Below are 27,167 nucleotides of genomic sequence, written 5' to 3'. Positions count from 1 at the left end.
AACTATGTGATTTGGATACAATCATCATCGTACACAGTTTTCATTATTCTATCGATTTCAACTGAGGCATATTTTCCGCGGTTAGAAACTCGACTGTAGCAGCTATTTCTCACGCACCAATGTACACTGAAGCACCAGGTACACTGGTATAGGCATGCGTATTAAAATACATAGATATGTAAACAGGAAGAATACGGTACTTCTGTCGGCAGCGCCTATATAAGGCAACAAGTGTCTGGCGCAGTTGTTAGATCGCTTACTACTGCTTCAACGATAGGTTATCAAGATTTAAGTGAGTTTGAACGAGGTGTTACCGACGGCCCAATAGCGATGGGACACACAATCTCTTAGGAAGCGATGAATTGGGATTTTCCCGTAGAACCATTTCACAAGTGCACAAATATCAGGAATCTGGTAAAACGTCAGATCTCCGACATCGCTGAGGCTGGAAAAAGATCCTGCAAGAACAGGACTAACGACGACTGAAGAGAATCTTCAACGTGACAGAAGTGCAACCCTTCCGCAAACTGCTGCAGATTTCAATGCTTTAACAAGTGTCAGCGTGTAAACCATTCAACGAAACGTCATCGATATGGACTTTCGAAGCCGAAGGCACACACGTGCACGCCTCTACTGGGCCCGTCAGAACAGACATTGGGCTGATGATGACTGGAAATGTCTCTTTTCTAAATGTATCGAGCAAATGGACATGTACTGGTATGGAGACAACCTCATGAATCCATGGACTCTGCATGTCAGCAGGTGACTGTTCAAGCTGTTGGAGGCTCTGTAATGGTGTGGGGCGTGGGCAGTTGGAGTGATATGGGACCCCTGATATGTCTAGACACGACTTTGGTAGGTGACACCTACGTAAGCATCTTGTCTGATCACCTGTACCCAATCATGTTCGTTGTGCATTCCAGCGGACTTGGGAAATTCCAGTAGGACAATGCGACACCCCACACGCCCAGAATAGCTACAGACTGGCTCCAGGAACTCTATTCTGAGTTTAAACACTCCGCTGGCCAGCAAACCCCCAAGACATGAACGTTATTGAGCATATCTGGGATGCCTTGCAACGTGCTGTTCCGAAGAGATCTCCACCCCTCATACTCTCATGGACTTGTGGATAGCCCTGCAGGATTCATGGTGTCGGTTCCCTCCAGCACTACTTCAGACATTAGTCGAGTCCATTACACGTCTTGTTGCGGCAATTCTGCGTGCACGCGCGGGCCCTACATGACATTAGGCAGGTGTACCAGTTTATTTGGCTCTTCAGTGTACTATCTATACTTACATCTAAGTGACCAGTAAACCAGTTACATATAAAGGATACAAATCTTCAGGCATGATGGAGAAGGTTAAATGTATAAATTAAGGGATTCTTGTAGGGAACCTACCGAGTGAAAGTTATAAGCGAAAATCGTTCTCATACTTCTGGTACTGGACCTCTTCTACTGCAATCTCTCTGTTTTCCATACTTTTGAAGGAGTCACTGTAGACCAAAACAAGAAAAAACTGTACAGTATATATGGGCGCCAGAGTTTTCATTTTAAGATCTATGACCACTTGTTCACTAGAAGAGATGTGTTTCGCAGTAGCAAAACTGAACAAATGCTCATAGCTCTTAAGGTACGCTCTTTAGAATTCATGTTTGCTAGACTTTTTTTTCTTATTTTGTTCCATGCACCTCCTCCCAAAACATGGAAAGAAGAGCTCGACTATGAAAAGGTATTACGATTTTCGCTTGTGACCTTCGACTCTGTCGCTTCCAGATCAGGGCCGCTTACTTCAAACTGATAGATTTACCCTTCCCTATCACTCCTGAAAGTTCGTAATATCAACATGGAACCCACCTGTAAAAAGAATTCATTAATACCGGGTGGTTATAATAGAAGTGCAACTACTCACGAAGGTCCAGTGTGTGCTGTGGTTACCATATGGCACCGAAACTTGGTATACAGGGTGTTACAAGAAGGTACGGCCAAACTTTCAGGAAACATTCCTCACACACAAAGAAAGAAAATATGTTATGTGAACATATGTCCGGAAACGCTTAATTTCCATGTTAGAGCTCATTTTAGTTTCGTCAGTATGTACTGTACTTCCTCGATTCACCGCCAGTTGGCCCAATTGAAGGAAGGTAATGTTGACTTCGGTGCTTGTGTTGACATGCGACTCATTGCTCTACAGTACTAGCATCAAGCACATCAGTACGTAGCATCAACAGGTTAGTGTTCATCACGAACGTGGTTTTGCAGTCAGTGCAATGTTTACAAATGCGGAGTTGGCAGATGCCCATTTGATGTATGGATTAGCACGGGGCAATAACCGTGGCGCGGTATGTTTGTTTCGAGACAGATTTCCAGAACGAAGGTGTCCCGACAGGAAGACGTTCGTAGCAATTGATCGGCGTCTTAGGGAGCACGGAACATTCCAGCCTAGGACTCGCGACTGGAGAAAACCTAGAACGACGAGGACACCTGCAATGGACGAGGCAATTCTTCGTGCAGTTGACGATAACCCTAATGTCAGCGTCAGAGAAGTTGCTGCTGTACAAGGTAACGTTGACCACGTCACTGTATGGAGAGCTACGGCAGAACCAGTTGTTTCCGTACCATGTACAACGTGTGCAGGCACTATCAGCAGCTGATTGGCCTCCACGGGTACACTTCTGCTAATGGTTCATCCAACAATGTGTCAATCCTCATTTCAGTGCAAATGTTCTCTTTACCGATGTTGCTTCATTCCAACGTGATCAAATTGTAAATTTTGACAATCAACATGTGTGGGCTGACGAGAATCCGCACGTAATTGTGCAATCACGTCATCAACACAGATTTTCTGTGAACGTTTGGGCAGGCATTGTTGGTGATGTCTTGATTGGGCCCCATGTTCTTCCACCTACGCTCAATGGAGCACGTTATCATGATTTTATACGGGATAATCTACCTGTGCCGCTAGAACATGTGCCTTTACAAGTACGACACAACATGTGGTTCATGCACGATGGAGCTCCTGCACATTTCAGTCGAAGTGTTCGTGCGCTTCTCAACAACAGATTTGGTGGCCGAAGGATTGCGGAACAATTCCATGGCCTCCACGCTCTCCTGACCTCAACCCTCTTGACTTTCATTTATGGGGGCATTTGAAACTTCTTGTCTACGCAACCCCGGTACAAAATGTACACACTCTTCGGCTCGTATTGTGGACGGCTGTGATACAATACGCCATTCTCCAGGGCTGCATCAGCGCATCAAGGATTCCATGCGACGGAGGATGGATGCATGTATCCTCGCTAACGGAGGACATTTTGAACATTTCCTGTAACAAAGTGTTTGAAGTCACGCTGGTACGTTCTGTTGCTGTGTGTTTCCATTCCATGATTAATGTGATTTGAAGAGAAGTAATAAAATGAGCTCTAACATGGAAAGTAAGCGTTTCCGGACTCATGTCCACATAACATATTTTCTTTCTTTGTGTGTAAGGAATGCCGGCCGAAGTGGCCGTGCGGTTAAAGGCGCTGCAGTCTGGAACCTCAAGACCGCTACGGTCGCAGGTTCGAATCCTGCCTCGGGCATGGATGTTTGTGATGTCCTTAGGTTAGTTAGGTTTAACTAGTTCTAAGTTCTAGGGGACTAATGACCTCAGCAGTTGAGTCCCATGGTGCTCAGAGCCATTTGAACCATTTTTTTTGTGTAAGGAATGTTTCCTGAAAGTTTGGCCGTACCTTTTTGTAACACCCTGTATATGCCAATGCGTTAATACAGATTTACGCTGGAAAATAAATTAGTTCCAGTTTTGGCCACCAGGGGCATTTGGACGGGCTTGGGTAATTCCATGATGACATGACATCCACGCGTCCACACTGTCATTTAGGAAGCCATAACGCGATTGAACAATATGGCTGTCGAGAAGAGAGAAGACGCGCTGTTAGTGAAACTGTTTCATGTGAATAGCAGCAATTACAGCACTCCATTGAGAGGGTATCGCCGACTGCCGTGGTGGACGTTGTCGACGATATTGCTGTTGCTGTAACTGACCATGCAGCACCTGCCCCAAGTAATGCTAGTGCTCTCGCAGCGTCACGAAACTTGTCCATTCCATGGCCAACAGTACGGATAGTTTTGTGGTCTGTTTTACTCTGGCATCCGTACAAGATGCACATGGTGTAGCAGCTGGAACTTCGTTATACGCAGCATTGTTCTGAATTTGGTGTTCGGTTTCTGGTACGGATCGAAGTTAGTGATATGTGGCTGGGCAGTATTCTGTTTGGTGATGAGGCACATTTTACACTACAGGGTGTATGAATGCACAGAACTGCACGAAAACCCATTTCACTCTCCGTATGTGGTGGTGTGATGTGGGTTTAAAAGCAACTTTATTCTCAGGCCGTTCTTCTTTGAAGAGAATACACCCAGAGGGCCTGTCAAGTGCACATTATCGATACCTTCTCGTACAGCATGTGATTCCTGCTTTGGAAGAGGGTAACTGTGTGGAAATGATTGCTTTTGTTGTGGCGTAACAAGACAGCTACGCCACACTGAAGTAGCCGAAAGGCACGCGTTAATCTCACGTAGGCTAGAGAGAGGTCTGAAACAGGATACGTAATGAATGGTAGCAAGAAAAGTACGTAGCTGCTATAATACTTAACTTACAAGTGAGACTCTATCTTAAAATGGTTAATGGCGCCTTGCTAGGTCGTAGCCATTGACTTAGCTGAAGGCTATTCTAACTGTCTCTCGGCAAATGAGAGAAAGGCTTCGTCAGTGTAGTCGCTAGCAAAGTCGTCGTACAACTGGGCGAGTGATAGTCCGTATCTCGAGACCTGCTTTGTGGTGGCGCTCGGTCTGCGATCACACAGTGGCGACACGCGGGTCCGACATGTACTAAATGGACCGCGGCCGATTTAAAGCTACCACCTAGCAAGTGTGGTGTCTGGCGGTGACACCACAGCTTTTATGCAAAGTGGGGCGACACCGCATTTCGTTCGGCCAGTGAAAGATCTTCATGCCATCTTCTGCGAACGTGTTATATCCAGAGATTCCAACTGAATGGCCTGCAGGATCATCTGATCTAAATCCATGTGACTGGCTCTGTGGATATCTAGAAGGGACACATTCCTCTCTACTTGATGTGAAAGCCAGTATAGAGGACCACGTTGCTCAGATTCCATCGGAACTGGAGCGAGGAACTGCAGGTCACGTCGTTTTACGAATGCAGCATCTCGTCGACATCTCCGATGGTCATATTGAACAAACTGTGTACGTGGCGATTAATAATAGCATCAACATAATGCCTTTCTCGTTTGTTTGACTTTTCTGCCGACGTCCAGCCCCTAATCTATTGCATATGGAAACATTTCTACACTCCTGGAAATGGAAAAAAGAACACATTGACACCGGTGTGTCAGACCCACCATACTTGCTCCGGACACTGCGAGAGGGCTGTACAAGCAATGATCACACGCATGGCACAGCGGACACACCAGGCACCGCGGTGTTGGCCGTCGAATGGCGCTAGCTGCGCAGCATTTGTGCACCGCCGCCGTCAGTTTCAGCCAGTTTGCCGTGGCATACGGAGCTCCATCGCAGACTTTAACACTGGTAGCATGCCGCGACAGCGTGGACGTGAACCGTATGTGCAGTTGACGGACTTTGAGCGAGGGCGTATAGTGGGCATGCGGGAGGCCGGGTGGACGTACCGCCGAATTGCTCAACACGTGGGGCGTGAGGTCTCCACAGTACATCGATGTTGTCGCCAGTGGTCGGCGGAAGGTGCACGTGCCCGTCGACCTGGGACCGGACCGCAGCGACGCACGGATGCACGCCAAGACCGTAGGATCCTACGCAGTGCCGTAGGGGACCGCACCGCCACTTCCCAGCAAATTAGGGACACTGTTGCTCCTGGGGTATCGGCGAGGACCATTCGCAACCGTCTCCATGAAGCTGGGCTACGGTCCCGCACACCGTTAGGCCCTCTTCCGCTCACGCCCCAACATCGTGCAACCCGCCTCCAGTGGTGTCGCGACAGGCGTGAATGGAGGGACGAATGGAGACGTGTCGTCTTCAGCGATGAGAGTCGCTTCTTCCTTGGTGCCAATGATGGTCGTATGCGTGTTTGGCGCCGTGCAGGTGAGCGCCACAATCAGGACTGCATACGACCGAGGCACACAGGGCCAACACCCGGCATCATGGTGTGGGGAGCGATCTCCTACACTGGCCGTACACCACTGGTGATCGTCGAGGGGACACTGAATAGTGCACGGTACATCCAAACCGTCATCGAACCCATCGTTCTACCATTCCTAGACCGGCGAGGGAACTTGCTGTTCCAACAGGACAATGCACGTCCGCATGTATCCCGTGCCACCCAATGTGCTCTAGAAGGTGTAAGTCAACTACCCTGGCCAGCAAGATCTCCGGATCTGTCCCCCATTGAGTATGTTTGGGACTGGATGAAGCGTCGTCTCACGCGGTCTGCACGTCTAGCACGAACGCTGGTCCAACTGAGGCGCCAGGTGGAAATGGCATGGCAAGCCGTTCCACAGGACTACATCCAGCATCTCTACGATCGTCTCCATGGGAGAATAGCAGCCTGCATTGCTGCGAAAGGTGGATATACACTGTACTAGTGCCGACATTGTGCATGCTCTGTTGCCTGTGTCTATGTGCCTGTGGTTCTGTCAGTGTGATCATGTGATGTATCTGACCCCAGGAATGTGTCAATAAAGTTTCCCCTTCCTGGGACAATGAATTCACGGTGTTCTTATTTCAATTTCCAGGAGTGTATATGTCTTTCTTGCATCCACAGCGCCACATTTGAAACTGGTGGCCAAAAGTGGTAATAATATTTTTTCCAACTGTAAATCAGTTCCACATTAACACATTAGCGTAACTATGATGTATCGCTGCCGTACGATAATTCACCCCACACTGTACCTCGTGAGTAGGTGCACTTTCATTGTAAGGATCTGGTATAAAACAATATAGCAACTCGCAATAGATAGGAATTGACCACAGGTTCAATAACAAGACCCATATTGAATCTACATAAAAGTCACAGAGTACAGAACAAAACCACAGTTGTAACAGGATTTTAAATCACATGTAACTTTGCACAATCACGCGCACTGCCTGTGCTGATATGAGCCGGCTTGATTCATTGCACAATATTCACTTTACCGCGCACCGCATGCAACACGCAGTATTCAGTTACCACGACCCAATGTGCAGTAGGTGCTACAAGCTGTAACGCAGTGCTCACGACTTCTGAAGCAAGCGAGCAACAACTGACTCCACTCAATACATCTTTGCATATAACACTGTGCATCAGCTTGAACACAAGCCCAAAAGGATAGCAACATTAACTCAAAAGCACTGCATGTGTTTGCTGATGTCGTCCCTCATTTCCGTGCCATTGTGCGTTCGACCAGAGAAAACAGCACCCGCTCCGACAGGTTGTTGTCCACACACCAGCGCGGCCCGTGTGATGGTGTCCGTCCATTGGGCACGTGCACGCCAGTTCGGCGAAGAACTACGAAACGACTTCCCGCAGAACTGCTTTCCTTGGTGTCTCTCCAGCAACACTCGTCACTGACCGTCCAACTCTAAGCATAGGCCGAGCGTCCATCCTAGGCTGCCGCCACAGCCTCTGTGCCCGCTCTGACTGTATTAGGAGTGTTGATATTTCTAAAAATATCGGGATCCGATATATCGATATTTAACAAAGTGTCGTTGTCAGACTCAGATACACCGAAAAAATCATCGATATTATGATACATCCAGTGGATAAATATCGACATACAGGCCTACAAAAATATCGACTGCACATCGTAAAAATACTGTCAGTTCTAGAGCTGTATATTTAAGTATTAATTTATTATTAGATAGCCTGTACACCAACAAACTAGCAGAGGAAAACGATGCACTTTCATGCTTGACGATAACCACTTTGTTAAAAATGGTAACTGCATGTAAGAGCCACATATCTGAATTGTCTGGAACACTTCATGTCGACTTCCATGTTCTTTCACTTCTGCGAACGTCAGCGAACTAGCACTCGTAGTGTCAAAATTGCGTGGTGAAGCTAAACGTTGCATTTTCTGTAGCACCGATTACGTCAGCAGTTCCCCTCACACGTCACCGCCCACAGAGAAGACCAATCTAGTCATTTAGATTTTTGTTTATCAGTTGCAGCAACTGTTTTTGAAGAATGCCGATGTGAAGAAATAGCACATTAGTTGCGTCAAAAACTTTTGAGACGTGGGACGTAGGGAAAGCAGGAAAGGTGTTGACGGGGCCTAATCAGTTACCGTTGGTTGTACGGAAAACACGTACACTTTCTTAAAAAAAACTCTGACTAATCATTTTTAAAGATTTTACTACAATGGCGGCCGAAAGCCTTATTAGAAGAATTGCAAGTTATTGTCGGCTGAAGGCCACAAGCAATGTTACACACAATCAAAGGCCGAAGGCCTGGGTATGAAGGTTCAAAATTATTCCTCGGCTGAAGGCCAGAAGCCCAGAAGCAATTTCAAAAATACACAACGGCTGAAGGCCTGAATTACCATAATATGGACATTTACATGTTAAAAATAACAAAAACCCTATTAACAATCTTAATAACTGTAGCAAATTATAGTGACGGCTGAAGGCCTTATCAAGACAGAACTGAAACTGTTTGTCGACTGACAGCCACAAGCAATGTTACAGACAATTAACGGCCAGCAGCAATATCAGAATACGCAATGGCCGAAGGCCTGAATTACAAGTGAGGAAGGCAGTTACACATTAACAAATACAAAGATATTTCCTTCTTAACAATCAAAACGGTAACAAGCTATAGTAACGGCTGAGGCCTTATTAAGAAAATTTGCAAATTGTATGTCGGCTGAAGGCCACAAACAATGTTACACACAATCAACGGCTGAAGGCCTGATTAAGAAGCCCACAACCAATTTCAGAATACACAAGGGTTGAAGGCCTGGATTACAAATAAGGTGGACAATTACACTTAAAAATACTAAAACGCTTTCTAATAATCTTAATAACTTGTAACAAGCTATGGTGACGCCTGAAAGCCTCACTAAAACAGGATTGAAAATTGTTTGTCGGCTGAAGGCCACAATCAATGTTACAAACAATTAACGGCTGAAGGCCTGATTAAGAAAGGATTCAAAATTATTGGGGGCTGAAGGCCACAAGCAATTTTCAGAATACTCAACGGCTGAAGGCCTGAATTACAAATGAAGAAGACAGTTGCATGTTAATATACTAAAACTTTTCTAAAACAATCTTAACGATCTGTAACAGGCTAAAGTGACGGCTGCAGGCCTAATCAAGAGAAAATTGAAAATAATTTGTCGGCTGAAGGCCACAAGCAGTGTTACAAACAATTAACGGCTGAAGGCTGGAATTAGAAGTGGGGAAGGCAATAACATGTTAAAACGTTAGATTAAATTTTAAGCAAGTATGACAACTTGTTCAAATAAGACGGAGTGATCCACAGACAGTGCTCCTCGGATCGACCTGAGGAAGGTGAATACAGCTGTGTAAGCGGTGAGACAGGTAGCCAAGAGCTGTACTCACGTAACAGGATGGCAACTCACACTAGGGGTAGCTTAAGCGCCGACCGACCGACTAACCAATCCGCCTAACGTCCGATCACCGGTACTACGATGGAATATTTTTAGGCAAGGGCGAAAAGGTGGACAGCACCACGTCTTCAGAAACACACCCAAGGCCGAAGGAAACACTAGAAGCAAGGTAGACCTCCCAAAAACATACGCAAGTACAATTCAAAAGCCGGTCGAACTACACTCCGTGTCGGACAGCATCAACATGATGAGGGAAGGTACACTGCCGGAAAAGTACGCTAACGTCCAGGGCAGTAATTGGGGCGTTAGCGGCCACAAGGCAGAAAATACCGCTGTTTGTACTTCACTAATAAGAATAATACTAAATCCAAACTAACATCAAGGAGTAGAAGGCGGCTAATATCTTCCGCCAAACAGACAGATTCCACTTGTCGCGGTTGGTCTCACTGACCCTGGGAGCAGTAACATGCGAACAACAGCGAGATCTCAAAGAGTGGAGGTTTCAGTACTGGACACGTTTCACTCCAACTTCAAACGTCCTGGGTTCGGTCGTCGGCTACAGCCCCTCAGTCCGACAGTGCCTGCAAGCCTCCAAAAGTCCCGGCCTGCCCTGGCGCTGCGGATCTCCTCGCCATTCCGTCCGAAGCCGAACTGCCTGACACACGCGACAACTCGGAATACTAACCGTGGCACCAAAGGTAGTATCACAGTATTGGCTACCGATAACCGCTGCTGCTGCCACTCGCGGACAAACAATACTAGCAACTCAGTGGCACCATTAACACAAGAAGGAATCGAGACGCCACTATCGCTATTACACGACGTCAAGTTATGAACGGCAAGAACGCGAGCCGCACACAGCTCAACCTCCCCCCCCCCCCCCTTAAACACCAACCCAGGTCGTGGGTAACCCAACTAGTATTCTAACCAAACTTGACTAAGACGGACCCGGTATTGCTTACCGGTGCGGCTGTCATTAACCAGAAGATTAACTGGGCCCCGATACGCATAATAGTACAGGGACCCAGGAAATGGGGAGTGAATTTACCAAGGCTTCTAACACGCACCTCCCTCCCGGGAAAGTTAAGGACATACACGAGGTCTCCTGGCTCACTCTTAAAGACCGTCCATTACAGTTATAGCATTCAGCTTGTTTGTTGTGGGCACGTCTTCTAGCTTCCGCGGAAAATGGTCTATTCTGAGGCCCCGTGCGCTTTCAGTGTCCCGTGTAAGAAAATCGGGTCTATGAGCTGATGGTTCGCTCTCCCACACCACACGCTGACACACCACGGACGATGACGTTCCTCCTGATGAACCCAACGGCGATTGTCAACAGACCAGTAGCGCATCTTTCGATGGTTTAACCGATCATGATTAATAACTGTGGCTTCATCACTAAACAAGGCACATCATACACCTGGGGTATCCAGTCTTAATGCACATATACAGAAGTTAGCATGATCCTCTCTTCATTAAAAGTGATAGGGATGGAATCTATGTCTATGGAGAATTCGTAGGACAGTTGCTGAGTCATGCCATTTCATCGTGCGATTGCGCTGGAACTAGCGTGCAGAGATCAACAGCAACAGCAGCAAGACCATTCATTAATTTCCCCCTCTTCGTCGTCATTTGTTTCCTTCTGTTAGTGTTAAGCGTCACACTACTACTTTCACGTGACAGGTTGAAGAAGTTGATAAATAACTGTCGAGATGGTTGAGGTCTATTGGGGTATATTGCCGCATATACCGTATAACAACGAACTGCATTCTTCCTATTTTCTCCACACACTATGAGCTTGGAATGTCACCGAGCGAGGTGGCGCAGTGGTTAGCACACTGGAGTCGCATTCGGGAGGACGACGGTTCAATCCCGCGTCCGGCCATTCTGATATAGGTTTTCCGTGATTTCCCTAAATCGTTTCAGGTAAATGCCATGGTGGTTCCTATGAAAGGACACGGCCGACTTCCTTCCCCATCCTTCCCTAATCCGATGGAACCGGTGACCTCGCTGTTTGGTCCTCTCCTCCGAATCAACCAACCTTGGAATCTCTCACACTAACTGACTACCAAGTCGCTGTGCAATCTGGGAACACACAAGCACACTGTAAGCAAATATAAAAACATCGTACCCAGGAACTATGCAGGCTGAATGGTACGAACAAGCGTGGATGTGGAAACTTTTCAAAATATGATGTCTCGTAAACGACTCGCACTGGAATCCTGCATTAACCACCAATGAAATTCTAATTTACCCACCATTTAGTTTGTTATTGTTAATAGGCATTTATCCATATAAAAAAGGGTATGTATGCACAATACTACACTTTCTAAATGTTATTACAATCAGTTTATTGGCTAACAGTACGAGTCCCTGACTATCAATCCATTCCGTGAAAACCACACATCAGTAGCACTTTCCATTTCCGCAATATATGCGGCGCAAATTTTACGTGATTCACCTTGTATGTGGGGTTTAAGTGACGTTTACGAGATGAGAATATTAAAATTAGTTTGTCCTTTAATATACCCTATAAAATGGGGACTGTATGACAGAAATTTATTGACTTCCAGTGATTCCAGCAAATTACGTTTCCATTCTTCCTTTGCTCAGTGGAGGACATGGGGCCGTGAAAGTGCTTTTGGCCATAAGGGCTTCGTCGTTTCCGAATCTGGGCTTTGGTATCTATCCACTTAGTACTTCTGCTTCCGTTATGTACATGTTTTAAGTTCTTTGTTGCTTCTTCACCTTACAAGTTCTGCAACACTGTCTGTATCCTGCAACAGTGCTTCTCATAGTTATTATTACAGCGTTGTTTATCTTCGCTTCGCAGATTTGTTGCCCCACTATCATGATATTTCGAACACTTTATACTATCGAAGCCTTTTTAATGAAAATAGCATTTTTTTTTCTTCCTTCAGCAGATCCAGAATATCTTGTCAAGGACACCCAATTTTCCGTACTTTATTCAAGTTCAAATGGTTCAAATGGCTCTGAGCACTATGGGACTTAACAGCTGAGGTCATCAGTCCCCTATAACTTATAACTACTTAAACCTAACTAACCTAAGGACATCACACACATCCAAGCCCGAGGCAGGATTCGAAACTGCGACCGTAGCAGTCGCGCGGTTCCAGACTGAAGCGTCTAGAACCGCTCGGCCACTCCGGCTGGCTTTTATTCAAGTCAAAAGCGTGGTGTGTATGCAGACTTTTTATAGTTTTTGCATTTAACGCCTTGACTATAATGTGGCGTCCTTTTCTCCCGAACCTTTTAGCGTAGGTCCTGTTTCATATATTTTGCACGAAACATCAATCATCCCTCGACATTGGTAATTTCCTAAGAGTGCCATCGTTTCTTGCTGATATATTAACCCTCAAATTTCTCCTTGTTTTGTCAATTATTTAACTATAGAAAAATTATAAACTAGTATAGAGGATAAAATGGTCGCCTGATAGCGATACAAAACTCAGGGCTTAAAGTTCATCCCAGACATTCTCAGGGGATGGTTCAGAGAATCTTTCACGGTGACAAGTATTACACTCACCAGTTATCAGCAAAAACATGAAACAATACATGTGGATATAGAGCATTGCGCAAATCACCAGTGGGGCTGGATTCTACGTCCGCCATCTGCACGCAGCAAAGAACTGTGTGTTGGAGACCGATAGCTGAGTGGTGAATGGAGCAGCGAGGGCGTAAGGCGATGACTGGTACAGCCACCCTGGTCAAATGTCGTCGTACAAACTTTCTGGAAGAGCTATGATGTATGGGCATTCACTAATGGGAGTTAGGCGAACCTCAGAAGCAGTCACGTGTTGTTCATAGCGTGCGAAACAATATTTACGCATGGGTTCAGCATACAGTAAATGTGCCGAAGGATGGCCAAGGGTCACAATGCATGATGATAACCGATATTTGCTGCCACATACTTCAAATAAAGTGATCAGCATATCTCAAGTATTTTTTTTCCACTGCCGTGCAATTTAAGGCGAATTCCCTGAGCAATTTTTAGCTGGGTGGAAAGTTGCTGCCTGGTCTCTCAGCCAGCGACATTTCCTGTCCAAGTAGGTGAAGGCTGTTATCCTTTATTTCTGGTTACACCTTACTGCAGCATTTGATACTCCTGGTAACTAAGAAATAATGGAGAAGTTCTTAGGATTAACATATGTATTTAGAAAGAGAAAAAAATAAAAACCGATAGGAAATGGTGTGGATTAGGGGAGCGTCTCACGAGGACTTCAATACAACACAGCCACTCACTCCCAGGCAGCTACTGCCCACTCTAATTCACTGTACTCCACACCCACGTACAAGGACCTCGGCAAACAGCTTTGAGCTGCTCACGCACAGATAGCACTCGCCACGCGCATTCTGGAGCCTGATAGAGTTGTGCCTGTGCTGATACCGATTTCGACCTCAGGCTAAACCTACCTTCCTGGCGTCTCACTAGGGAGCAGCCCTGCTGTTTGATATTCTGGTACCGAGCGCCGAGGGTTTCGAATCCGTGCCAGACGGCGTGGACCTCGATTACCACTAGAGGTCTCTGCAGCCGACACGCCGTAAGCTATGGCTACGTGCGCGCTCCTGGCCCGCGTATAATGTGAGGGCGCCACGGTCGAGCACGTGGTCCCAGCGGCCAATAGCAACGTACTCTATCAGGTAATTAAGCGCCTGCCTCTCGCTCAGCAGGCAGTTTGATATTCGCGTTGGTCTATCGACATCTCGCCTGCAGACAGCGTGTTCACTTGGTTTACGTCTACGAGTGGACTTTGTGGATTCGTGAGGTTTCGCTTGTGACCCGTTGCTATTTGCGTGTTGTTTATCATTAGGTCTTGCTCGGTCGTCCGTCGTTGTTCGTGTCCGTCCTTTCCCGTTTGTTTTGTTTGTTCGTGGGCCGCTCCCGTTTGGTCCCGCCGCGCTTTCATTCTCGGAAACCCCGCGACCGGAACGGTCGCGGTTACAACAGATATGATTTTAACGGCAAGCGCTGCACTTTGCGAGGCCTTTTTTTCTTTTTTTTCCTTTTTTTTTTACCTTTGGCTTACAAAGACTATACAGCCAACAACGGTTATAAAGTACCAAAGAAGCATAATCGCAAAAAACAGTACAGCACAAAATTACGAAGTTCGCATACAAGCACACTCCTAAGGTAAAATGGAAGCGCTATTAAACGGGCACCAGACTGCCGGAGGCAGTGATGACACACTGGAGCAGAATTACAAACAGCAACATTGCGACAAGATTATGACTGAATCTGTCATTGTTTAAATTCATGTCGCTCAATGTTTGCTTTTCAGATGTGATATACTACTGTATTACTAAATTCATGTCGCTCAATGTTTGCTTTTCAGATGTGATATACTACTGTATTACTAGAAAGTACAGAAAAATGTTCAAATGTGTGTGAATGCCTATGGGACCAAACTGAGGTCATCTGTCCCTAGCATTACACACTACTTAAACTAACTTACGCTAAGAACAACACACACACCCATCCATGCCCACAGGAGGACTCGAACCTCCGGGCGTGAGGGGCCTCGCAGTCCGTGACATGACGCCTCAAACCGCGCGGCCACTCCGCGCGGCTGGAAAGTACATCGATGTACAAAACATAAGGATGAAAGTAACTTTCGCTTGATGAGCCACTGCCAAGCGACATACGAGTGTCACTCCAAAAGAAATGCACACTATTTTTTTTAATCCATCTTTTATTCTATATGTATGAAAGTTTTACAGTGTGTAGATACATCCTTTAGGAAAAACATTTTCACTTCTCCACATAATTTCCATCCCTCTCAACCGCCTTACGCCATCTTGGAACCAGCGCCTGTATACCTGCATGGTAAAATTCTGGACCAACCTGTTGGATCCCCTGTTTGGCAGCGTGCACAAGAGAGTCATCATCTTCAAACCTTGTTCCACGAAGGGAGTCTTTCAGTTTCCCAAAGAGATGATAGTCACATGGAGCCAGGTCAGGACTGTAAGACGGGTGTTTCAGTGTTGTCCATCCGAGTTTTGTGATCGCTTCCACGGTTTTTTGACTGACATGTGGCCGTGCATTGTCGTGCTACAGCAAAACATCCTGATTTTGCCGATGTGGTCGAACACGACTCAGTCGAGCTTGAAGTTTCTTCAGTGTCGTCACATATGCATCAGAATTTATGGTGGCTCCATTTCGCATGATGTCCACAAGCAAGAGTCCTTCGGAATCGAAAAACACCGTAGCCATAACTTTTCCAGCAGGAGGTGTGGTTTTGAATTTTTTTTTTTCTTGGGTGAATTTGCATGATGCCACTCCATTAATTGCCTCTTCGTCTCTGGTGAAAAATGATGGAGCCATTTTTCATCACCTGTCACAATTCTTCCAAGAAATTCATCTCCACCATTCTCGTACTGTCCCAAAATTTCGCTGCATACCGTTTTCCTTGTTTCTTTGTGAGCCACTGTCAGCATCCTGGGAACCCACCTGGCACAAATCTTTTTTAACGCCAACACTTTCAGTATTCTGCAAACACTTCCTTCCCCTATCCCAGTGTAGCGTGACAATTTGTTCACTGTGATGCGTCTGTCGGCAGTCACCAATCCGTTAACTCTCTGCACATTGTCTTGAGTGTGTGCAGTACGAGGCCTGCCACTGCGAGGACAATCCTCAATACTGCCGTGCCTACTTTCATCACGTAACCTCCTTGCCCACCGACTAACTGTACTGCGATCGACAGCAGCATCTCCATACACCTTTTTCGACCTCTTGTGGATGTTTCCCACAGTCTCGTTTTCACAGCACAGTAATTCTATGACAGCACGTTGCTTCTGACGAACGCCGAGTGTAGCAACCATCTTGAAGACATGCTGTGACGGCGCCACTCACGGGAACAGGTTGAACTAAGTTTGAAAACAAGCTGGAAGGATGTATCTACACACTGTAAAACTTCCATACATGAAGAATACAGAAATAGTGTGCATCTCTTTTGGAGTGACCCTTGTATTTTGAGGACACTTGGACCTTACATAGAACGAATTGCTACAGTATAATACAGAAGGTAACTGAAAGAAATACGTAATGAGACGAAGAGAAACGATATTTTCACCCAGCGACAGTAATTACACTGAATTCACAGCGAGTTATGATGGTCTGCTGGACATTATAAAATGTTGGACACGATTCCTAATAAGACGTGTGATCACCACGGACAGCAGTGTATAATTTGCAACGTGCTCCGACACTGGCCACAAGATTGGTAAGGGCTTGGGCTTGGCTTGGTAGGCCGTTCCATTCCTACACAAGCACGGTTGACGACTTCTGTATGGTTACTGATCTACCTGGACGTACTGCAACACGTGCCACCAACGAACTCTACACGTGTACGATGGAATTTAAGTCGGGGGGAACGGGCAGGACAGTCAATTTTATGAATATCCTCTCGCTCCAAGAGCTCTTCCATCCGCGCTATTCGATGCGGTCGCGCTTTGTGCTCCATAAAAATAAAGTCGGAGAAGAATGCACCCCCCGAAAGACGCACATGGTGAAGGAATACTCTGTGGAGTGTAGCGTGTTCAGAGATATGGAGGTCAGTACTCCCATGCTACGTTATGCCTACCGACACCATGTCACCTAGACCACTAAAACGATGACGTTCGATAATGTTCCTGGGTGCATTACGTGTTGCCACCTCTCGCAATAGGAGCATACGTCCAGAATCATTACTCTGACTGAATCTGGTCTCATCTGAGAAGAGCACGTGACCCATTCCTCCTTGGTACAGGCTCTCTGCTCTTGTCACCATCTCAAATGGTACCGCCAAGGTGCGGGTGTCAACGGAGCACAACGTACTGTTAGTCGGACAAAAAGATTACCCAAATCCTGTCATCGTGCCACTTTCGACTGTAAGATTGCGTACCTTGCAGACCTGTTACTTGCGTTTGGAAATAAGCCCGCCGTTTGACGTGGATCCCTTCTTAATTGTTGCACAATGTAGCGTTTATGTGCTCCTGCAGTTGACAGTGTTCGACCACCAGTTCTTCGGCGAACAGTGCCCGTAGTTCGGAACGCTCCCCAAGCACGTGAAACAATGCTGCGAGCAGTACCAATGTCCTGGGATATACACTTCACACTTCATCCTTGCTCCTGCTGCGCTAGTATTAGTCTTAGTCGTAGAAAAGGGGTTGGTGACGAATTCTGTGGCCGCTGGCTGTGTGTGGTTAGTACCGGCAACCAGTAGGCCAGGCAGAGTAAACATGTCGCGGAGCTGCTGCAGCGTATTGCACGTACGATTTGTTTGGAGTGGTGGAACGGTGAGGCAGGGAACTGCAGCGTTGCTTTCAAGTTATTGCGATGTATGAGGCGAGGCAGTAGGCCAGAGCCGGGAGTGGCGATGTGTAAGTGGCTGATGTATGGGAATTTACCATTGCCATAGTTTCTGTCTCTCTCGGACACTACGTCAGAAGCGAGGGAAAAAGCAGTATAAATAGTGAGGCACTTTCAGCTTGAGAGGTGTGCCAGTTCAGTCGAGAGATTGGTCGGACCTGTGCTGATCTGTGTTTATAGGGGTCAGTCTGCAAATATTCTGTGTAACCTGTACTTGTTTGGTCTGTATTCTTCCTCCGGGGACGCAACACCGGGTGGGACGGAACGGCAACCGCGTACTTGGAGACTGCATGGTCTGTCTGAAGGAGGGCAGTGACAGCAGTCTGCAGCGGGTCCACTACGGGCCACGATCGCTTCCCACCGGGGGTCCGGGCGAGGCATACACTGCGGTAGGCGCAGCAGCGCTGGAGTAGCGACAGGGACGGCGGCAGGTGTTGCATCCGGCAAGGACCACTAGCGGCAAGTTGTGGCACAGCGTCCGGGAGGGCACGGGTTCGAGTCCAGTCCTGTCCTGGGAGCAGCGGCGGCCCGAGGGCCATCGGTGATCAGTACAACCACTGTCATCCCATGGTCGGACAGACCAGGCCAAACAGGGCAGATGGTGTTGGGGACCAGGGACTGTAACAGTCTCCGGAATCGCGGGGAGAAACGCGACACCTCGGCGGACTGTGACTAGGCAAAGCGCGGCCGACTTCCAGCTGAGCGGCCTTGATGACGGAGCAGTGGCGTTGCTGAGCCGGCTGGACTCACAGAACAGCGCTGTGGGCGGCACACCAACACTATGCTGCACCCTTCGTAGTACTGTAAATTGTGTGACTAAAGGAATACTTCCTAATACTGCTGTATCACTCTGCACTGCCCCGTAACACTATTGAACTTGCTCGGCTTCCTGATGAAATACGGTGCGGTGGGTCCTGGCTTCAGCTCGGCCATCTGGAGTCCCTGGTTCGACTATCAATGGTCTCCAACACTCCAGTTTCCATGGTTGTTCCCATGTGAAATCATCCAGACGTTGTCTCCAGACCATGTTGCAATGAAGAATGCCACTACTACAGTATTTTATAAAGCTACATCTATGAACATTAGTATTCTACATCTTGGCTACAAATAAAAAAATACGTGCTTCAGTATTTTTGAAACTGAATCCCTAGGGGGTGAAATAGGAAATGAGATATTTTATGAAAATAATTTATAATGAAAGCATTTTAAAGCTAAATCTATGAAAATTTAAATTTGGCTTCTCAGTTAGAAATAAAATACGTGTTTCACTGTTTTTGGAAATTCAACCCCGTGCAGATGAAATGGGGGATGAAAGTTTTTGTCTAAATACATCATTGTGGCCGGCCGAAGTGACCGTGCGGTTAAAGGCGCTGCAGTCTGGAACCGCAAGACCGTTACGGTCGCAGGTTCGAATCCTGCCTCGGGCATGGATGTTTGTGATGTCCTTAGGTTAGTTAGGTTTAACTAGTTCTAAGTTCTAGGGGACTACTGACCTCAGCAGTTGAGTCCCATAGTGCTCAGAGCCATTTGAACCATTTTTGAACATCATTGTGCAAGCATTTTTGAAGCTAAAGCTATCAAAATTTGTCTTTGGTGTCAGCGTTTTTGGAAACTCAACCCCTAAGGGGGTGAAATAGGGGTGAATCGTTTTATGAAAGTACTTCATTGCGAAAGCATTTATAGGTAAATTTGAAAACTGGTGTTGCGCTTTTCTGTGAGAGAAGAAAAAATATTTGTTTCACGGTTTTTAGCAGTTCAACCCTAAAGGGATGAAATACGGTCAGAACGTGATTAACAAAAGCTTGGGCTCCAGCTACCAGAATCGCTTTTTCGGTCAGAAGTGCATTCGGAAAATAACATGCTTAAATGGCCTTAAATAGCGTGAAAGCTTAGGAGGTGTTGCAGTTTGTGAACAACATAAAAACTCGATTAAATAAAAACAAAAAAATCTCTGCAAGCCATATAGTCTAAGTGAGCTAAGCAGCGGGCGCTAAGCTAGTGGATGATACATGTATGGATACTCTAAGGCATAAAAAACCAAACACCATGAAGGAATTATCCGAATGGGGCAGAAATTCTCAGATGTGATGTAGATGTACATATAAACAAATGCTTACAATTTCAGAAAAAAAAGGTTCTGAGCATTATGGGACTCAACATCTGACGTCATCGGTCCCCTAGAACTTCTTAAACATAACTAACCTAAGGACATTACACACATCCATGCCCGACGCAGGATTCGAACCTGCGACCGTAGCGGTCGCGCGGTTCCAGACTGAAGCGCCTAGAACCGCTCGGCCACCCCGTCCGGCATTCCAGAAAAACTGATTGGTTTATTCAAGAGGCGTGAATGTGAATTTGGGGGAGAGAAGCGTGTTAGGTTAGTCCGCGCATAGTGGCGTAGTGGCTAGCGCATCTGCCTAATGAGCGGGAAACAGGCTTCGAATCCCGGCCTTCGACATATTTTGATCCGTCCCTTCAGTCTGCATAAATACATCACAAAACTGATATGTCTGACGACGTGCAATTGTTTTGGTTACTGCATGTCTGAAGTAGAGAGGGCCTTTGCTATTGGAGGTCCATTTTATTTGTGGAACAGTCTCGATGTAATTTACAAAGCCACAGTAAATGAGTTTTGAATCGAAGAAAAGGTATCGCCCGTCTTCGTTTATAATATATCTGTAACTGAGATCTAAGATCTCCCCTTGTGTGCTGAAAGCTCTTGATAGATCTTCCACCCAGGAAGCGTGACTGCACGGCTCCATGTAGGTAACAGTCTCTTGGTGTTTAAGTTCGCCCTTAAATTGGTGCAATTAACAAGTGTTTGCTTCCCCTTCAGGACGACAACTGCCGTAGGTGTTTCTCTAATGAACTAGTGTCTTCAGCCGCAAGCCATCATTTTCCCTATCTAGTCGCTCGAGATGAATCTCACAGAGCTCTAGATTCTCATGAATGCGAAGTTCATATCCTCAAACTCCTACTTAATTATGGGCCACCTATCAGAAAAAGTCGCGCAAATTCCTGCATGTATCGTTCTGTTGCTCAAAATAATGACACTACTCACTGAGGTTAGTGGAAATATACGCAACACTAAACCTTTTTTGCGCAATTCAAACACATCCAGTGTTCAACGAAAAGCAATCTGAATGGAGCTGTGCTTTCGTATTAAATCACACTTCACTACCTAGCGCTTAAGCAATATCAACGAATATCATAATAGAAGCTAAAGAAATTCCTCTTGACAGCCTTGGTGTAGTACTAAGTAACAGAAAATTAGTACAAACAGCCTTATTAACAGAGCCTCCTGTCATAGCCAAAGTTGAGCATCTGGCAGAAAGAGGGTACCCAGAAGAAAGCAAGCCACAACACCGCTATTGAGGGACTTCCGCATTCCTTGGAGTAGTATCACCAGACGTTACCAGTGTTTAGCAAAGAACGTAATAATTCCTATCCCAAAGAAAGCAGGTGTTGACAGATGTGAAAATTACCGAACTATCAGTTTAATAGGTCACAGCTGCAAAATACTAACGCGAATTCTTTACAGGCGAATGGAAAAACTGGTAGAAGCCGACCTCGGGGAAGATCAGTTTGGATTCCGTAGAAATGTTGGAACGCGTGAGGCAATACTGACCCTACGACTTATCTTAGAAGAAAGATTAAGGAAAGGCAAACCTACGTTTCTAGCATTTGTAGACTTAGAGAAAGCTTTTGACAATGTTGAGTGGAATACTCTCTTTCAAATTCTGAAGGTGGCAGGGGTAAAATACAGGGAGCGAACGGCTATTTACAATTTGTACAGAAACCAGATGGCAATTATAAGAGTCGAGGGACATGAAAGGGAAGCAGTGGTTGGGAAGGGAGTGAGACAGGGTTGTAGCCTCTCCCCGATGCTATTGAATCTGTATATTGAGCAATCAGTAAAGGAAACAAAAGAAAAGTTCGGAGTAGGTATTAAAATCCGTGGAGAAGAAATAAAAACTTTGAGGTTCGCCGATGACATTGTAATTTTGTCAGAAACAGCAAATGACTTCGAAGAGTAGTTGAACAGAATGGGCAGTGTCTTGAAAGGAGGGTATAAGATGAAAATCAACAAAAGCAAAACAAGGATAATGGAATGTAGTCGAATTAAGTCGGGTGATGCTGAGGGAATTAGATTAGGAAATGAGACACTTAAAGTAGTAAAGGAGTTTTGCTATTTGGGGAGAAAAATAACTGATGATGGTCGAAGTAGAGAGGATATAAAATGTAGACTGGCAAAGGCAAGGAAAGCGTTTCCGAAGAAGAGAAATTTGTTAACATCGAGTTTTGATTTAAGTGTTAGAAAGTCGTTTCTGAAAGTATTTGTATGGAGTGTAGCCATGTATGGAAGTGAAACGTGGATGATAAATGGTTTAGGCAAGAAGAGAATAGAAGCTCTCGAATTGTGGTGCTACAGAAGAATGCTGAAGATTAGATAAGTAGATCACATAACTAATGAGGAGGTTTTGAATAGAATTGGGGAGAAGAGGAGTTTGTGGTACAACTTGACTATGAGAAGGGATCGGTTAGTAGGACGTGTTCTGAGGCATCAAGGGATCACCAATTAAGTACTGGGGGGCAGCGTGGAGGGTAAAAATCGTAGAGGGAGACCAAGAGATGAGTACACTAAGCAGATTCAGAAGGATGTAGGCTGCAGTAGGTACTGGGAGATGAAGAAGCTTGCACAGGATAGAGCCGCATGGAGAGCTGCATCAAACCAGTCTCAGGACTGAAGGCCACAACAACAACAACAACAACATGAAACAGCAGTCTGTTAACCTGACGTCTTTTACCAGTCAGCCAGTGTGAGTCAAGAGATAAGCGTTACTAATGGTGCAACGAATTGCCTGAAAAGCGTACAGCCAGATGCCCTGCATATATAAATATATTTACGAGTCGAAATACGTGAGGCAATTGGTTGTGCATGTCATTGTCCTGACGAAATGTCAGTACCCTCAAGTAAACTGTGGAAGTACGCTCACAAAAAGAAGCAGTAATATTTGGTATTCAAAACTGAAACTTAACTTTGTGTTCTGCCTTACGGCAGGTCTTGTCATGAGGGAAGCCTCGTCAGAGAGGTCCACCATATGAGCGTCTAGGGAAGTGATTCCATTGGTGGTTTGCCGTTGCCTTCCACTGATGAAATGATAATGAGGACAACACAATACCCAATCCTTGAGCGGAGAAAAATCTCCGCGCAAGCCGGGAATGGAACCCGGGCCCTTTGGCGTGACAATCCACCGCGCTGACCACTCAGCTGTCGGAGCGGACACAAAACTTAAGCAAACCACTAACTCTTCTCGGCTCTAGAAGTTCTTTGCAGTAACCAGGGAATTACAAGAGGATATCTAATATGTGGCGAAACCCGCCAGGGTAGCCGAGCGCACTAATGCACTGCTTCCTGGACTCGGGTAGGCACGCCGGCCCCGGATCGAACCCGTCCGGCGGATTAACGACGTGGGCCAGTGTGCCGGCCAGCACGGATGTGGTATTTAGGAGGCTTTCCACATCCCGCACGTTTCGCCTCAGTTACACGAGTCGCAGACATTTGAAACACGTCCGCACTATTTCACGATTTACACTAGACGCAAACAGTTGGGGTACACTGATTCCGGCCTCGGGGGTACGGGGTGGCGGCAGGAAGGGCATCTGGCCATCCCTAAAACTGACATTGCCACAGCCGTAGCAACCACGCCGACCCTGCGATCGCTGCGGGACTATGGCGTAAGCGAAAGAAAGAAAGAAAGAATCTCATACGTCTCGAAATTATTAATAAAAGCCAAGAAAGAAATTCGAAGCGTTCGTTGTGCTTAAAGACGCACTCGGGTTTTCGGCTGAACGACACACATATCAATGAAAGAGATTACCAGAAACAGGAACCGCAACGACAAACATCATAGCAACAAACGGCGTGAACATCACTTCAGTCGAGCCACAGCCGCAAGGATCATCCGAAGAGACTTGTTAATTCAGTTATCAAAACATGTTCGTGATGCGCTTGTTAGCCTTCCCACCTCTATGAGATCGGAGTAGTAAACTCTACCACATGCGAATATTATCTAGAACGCGTCGTATTCAGGTTCATTAAACGTGTTCCACGCCGAAATAAACTATGAGAAAACCTACCGAAATTATGGAGTCCTTTGCCAGCATACATAAAAAATTAGTGAGGATAGCTTCGCAAATAACAATGTAATATCATGTTACTTACAAGAAGCGACCAAAAAACTCGGACGAATCAAATACTGATGTTAAAAAATATTCATGTGTATAAAATTATTATAAACTGTTGATTAAAAAGTTAGAACAAGTCTGGTAGTCATTGTTCTTCTTTTGGTCTTCAGTCCAGAGACTGGTTTGATGCAGCTCTCCATGCTGCTTTATCCTGTGCAAGCTTCTTCATCTCCCAGTACCTACTGCAACCTACATCATTCTGAATCTGCTAGTGTATTCATCTCTTGGTCTCCCTCTACGATCTTTACCCTCCACGCTGCCCTCCCGTACTAAATACGTGATCCCTTGATGCCTCAGAACATGTCCTACCAACCGATCCCTTCTTCTAGTCAAGGTGTGCCAAAATTTCTCTTCTCCCTAGTTCTATTCAGTACCCCCTCATTAGTTATGTGATCTACCCATCTAATCTTCAGCATTCTTCTGTAGCACCACATTTCGAAAGCTTCTATTATCTTCTTGTCCAAACTATTTATCGTCCACGTTTCACTTCCATACATGGCTACACTCCATACAAATAGTTTCAGAAACGACTTTCTGACACTTAAATCTATACTCGATGTTAACAAATTTTTCTTCTTCAGAAACGCTTTCGTTGGCATTGCCAGTCTAATTTTATATCCTCTCTACTTCGACCATCATCAGTTATTTTTCTCCCCAAATAGCAAAACTCCTTTACTACTTTAAGCGTCTCTTTTCCTAATCTAATACCCTCAGCATCACCCGATTTAATTCGACTACATTCCATTATCCTCGTTTATATAGTCATAGAGTCATATATTCATAAATTGTACCGGTTTTTAAATTATACCTCTAACAAACAGGTATCTAGCAAATCATGGTCATCGTGATGCCGCCTGTTCGACATAATGTGTATTAGGTGGTTTAGCTGTTGTACGTGCAGAGTTCGACAGACTGTTGAGAATACTTGCGTCGAAAGGTTCAAATTTATTTTGTACTATGAAGAAGTAAATATTTGTTGAGCTAAATACCTGTACTCTTACGGTATGCAAAGTCCATTTATAATTTATATACCATATAATTGTACTCACTTAGTAGTGATATAGCCTACAAACATTTAAAGTCGTCTTAGCCTCTGTGCAGTAAAAAGTAAGTGTAACAAGTATGGCATCATCTTATGAGTTGTACGGTGTTAATCTTATATGTTTTACCGGTATGTTTCAAAATAGTGTTCATTACACAAGTTTTAACAATTGGTTTGGTCTAATACCTGTGCTACTATTTGTGCTGGCAACTGTAAAAACCAGGGTACCTATTTTCGCATTACGTTTCGAAAACTGAATTTCTCGCATTTCATCATTTAATTTTTTTTTTTTTTTTACTCATGTACGACACAGAATATATTGAATCTATAACTAAAAGTTTGGAAATATTATCTCAATACACTTTCTGTGATACGTCATTTTATCGAAATACGTAATATGAGACGTTTTTGTAGGCAGTCACGCAAGTAAAAAACTATCTTTTGAGCTCAAGTATACAATAAAAATGTGGTCCTTTGCTTAACAGAGCCCCGATGACATTGTAAGAGTGAATTAATCATTATAAATATTATTATTACTATTATTAATATTAGTAGCAGTAGCAGTTGTAGTAGTAATAGTAGTAGTGGTAGCAGTAATAATAGTAATATTAGAAGACTGTCACTAACCACCTAAGAAATTTGGTTTATAGTCCCAAGAAGACACGGAGAGGGCAACTAATGTTTTCCGAAATAGTGATGCAGCGAAAACGACATTCCACAGCCCACTTTGAAGAGAAGGCTGGAGAGTACAAATTTGAAGTCACATAATGGTTTGAAGAAAACTGTGCGTTGAATAACCAACCTGTGGAGCTAGTTGACAAACTGATTTATCAGTTTCAACTTCTTGCCTACATGTTTGGATATTTTCTAGATCACTTCCAATGGCAAGTCTTTGATTTGACAGAAGCAAATGGAATTACACATAGATTTAAAAAGGGGATGGCAGGTATTATAGCTTATGTCTCGGCGTTCTGAACTAGCAACTAGTGAATCTGGCTTCAACAAAGAAGTTCCCAGGAAATTTTTTCGAGTTCTTTCTGATCTGGTGAAGAAACTGGGTTTTCAGGTAATGCAGATATTCACTACGGACGAAAGTAGCCTGTTCACAGTACAGAAACCCTCAAAAGATCGTTATACTAAGAAGGAAGCACCAATTGCGAGATATAACTAGAGCAGAAAGGTGGAAAAATACATTTGTTTGTTGTTTCAATGAATTTTGCGTTTATGTGCCATCAGTTTGTATTTAAGGTAAAACTATTTTCAACTAATTTAAACTGTGGAGCGGTAACTGGCACCAAATTTGTTATTTCAGGCGGTGAATCGACGACTGACGAATTGTTTGTTCAGGACGTGGAGTACATGATCGAAACTGTAAAAGATGATTCCGTCAGAAAAGTGTTACCAACACTAGACGGACATGCAGTACAATCAAAAAATCTTGCCGTTATAAATGTAGCTAGAGACACAGGTGTAATCGTGCTTTGCCTGTCTCCAAACAACACTCACAGACTGCAGCTACACTGCATTCGTAAGTCATTACAACCAAGAAGCTAACAAATGACTTGACACAAACGTTGACAGCAATATTAGTCAGACAAGAATTGCTCAGTTATTAGGAGAGTCGTATGGCAGAGTTGCGAACGTACAAAATACTACCACTGCCTTCTCCAGAACTGGAATCTAGTCATTGTATCCATACAGCTTCTCACTATTCGGACCTAGTGGCGAACAAATCCAATCCAGGATCGGAAACTAAAAATGAGGAAGAAGAAATGAATGGACATACAAGTCAAGAACTCCCACGAAAATCGCGACAAACTAACGAAAATTATGGACTCCTGAATTCTTGAACCTCCACAGAACAAACCTTTGTTAAGAGAGTGTCAGTAGTCCCAGTAGATATCTCTTGT

The sequence above is a fragment of the Schistocerca serialis genome, chromosome 8 (genome assembly GCF_023864345.2).
Source record: "Schistocerca serialis cubense isolate TAMUIC-IGC-003099 chromosome 8, iqSchSeri2.2, whole genome shotgun sequence".
Classification (NCBI taxonomy): Eukaryota; Metazoa; Arthropoda; class Insecta; order Orthoptera; family Acrididae; genus Schistocerca; species Schistocerca serialis.
The sequence above is the reverse complement of the archived record's forward strand: the minus strand, read 5'-3'. Positions refer to the sequence as shown.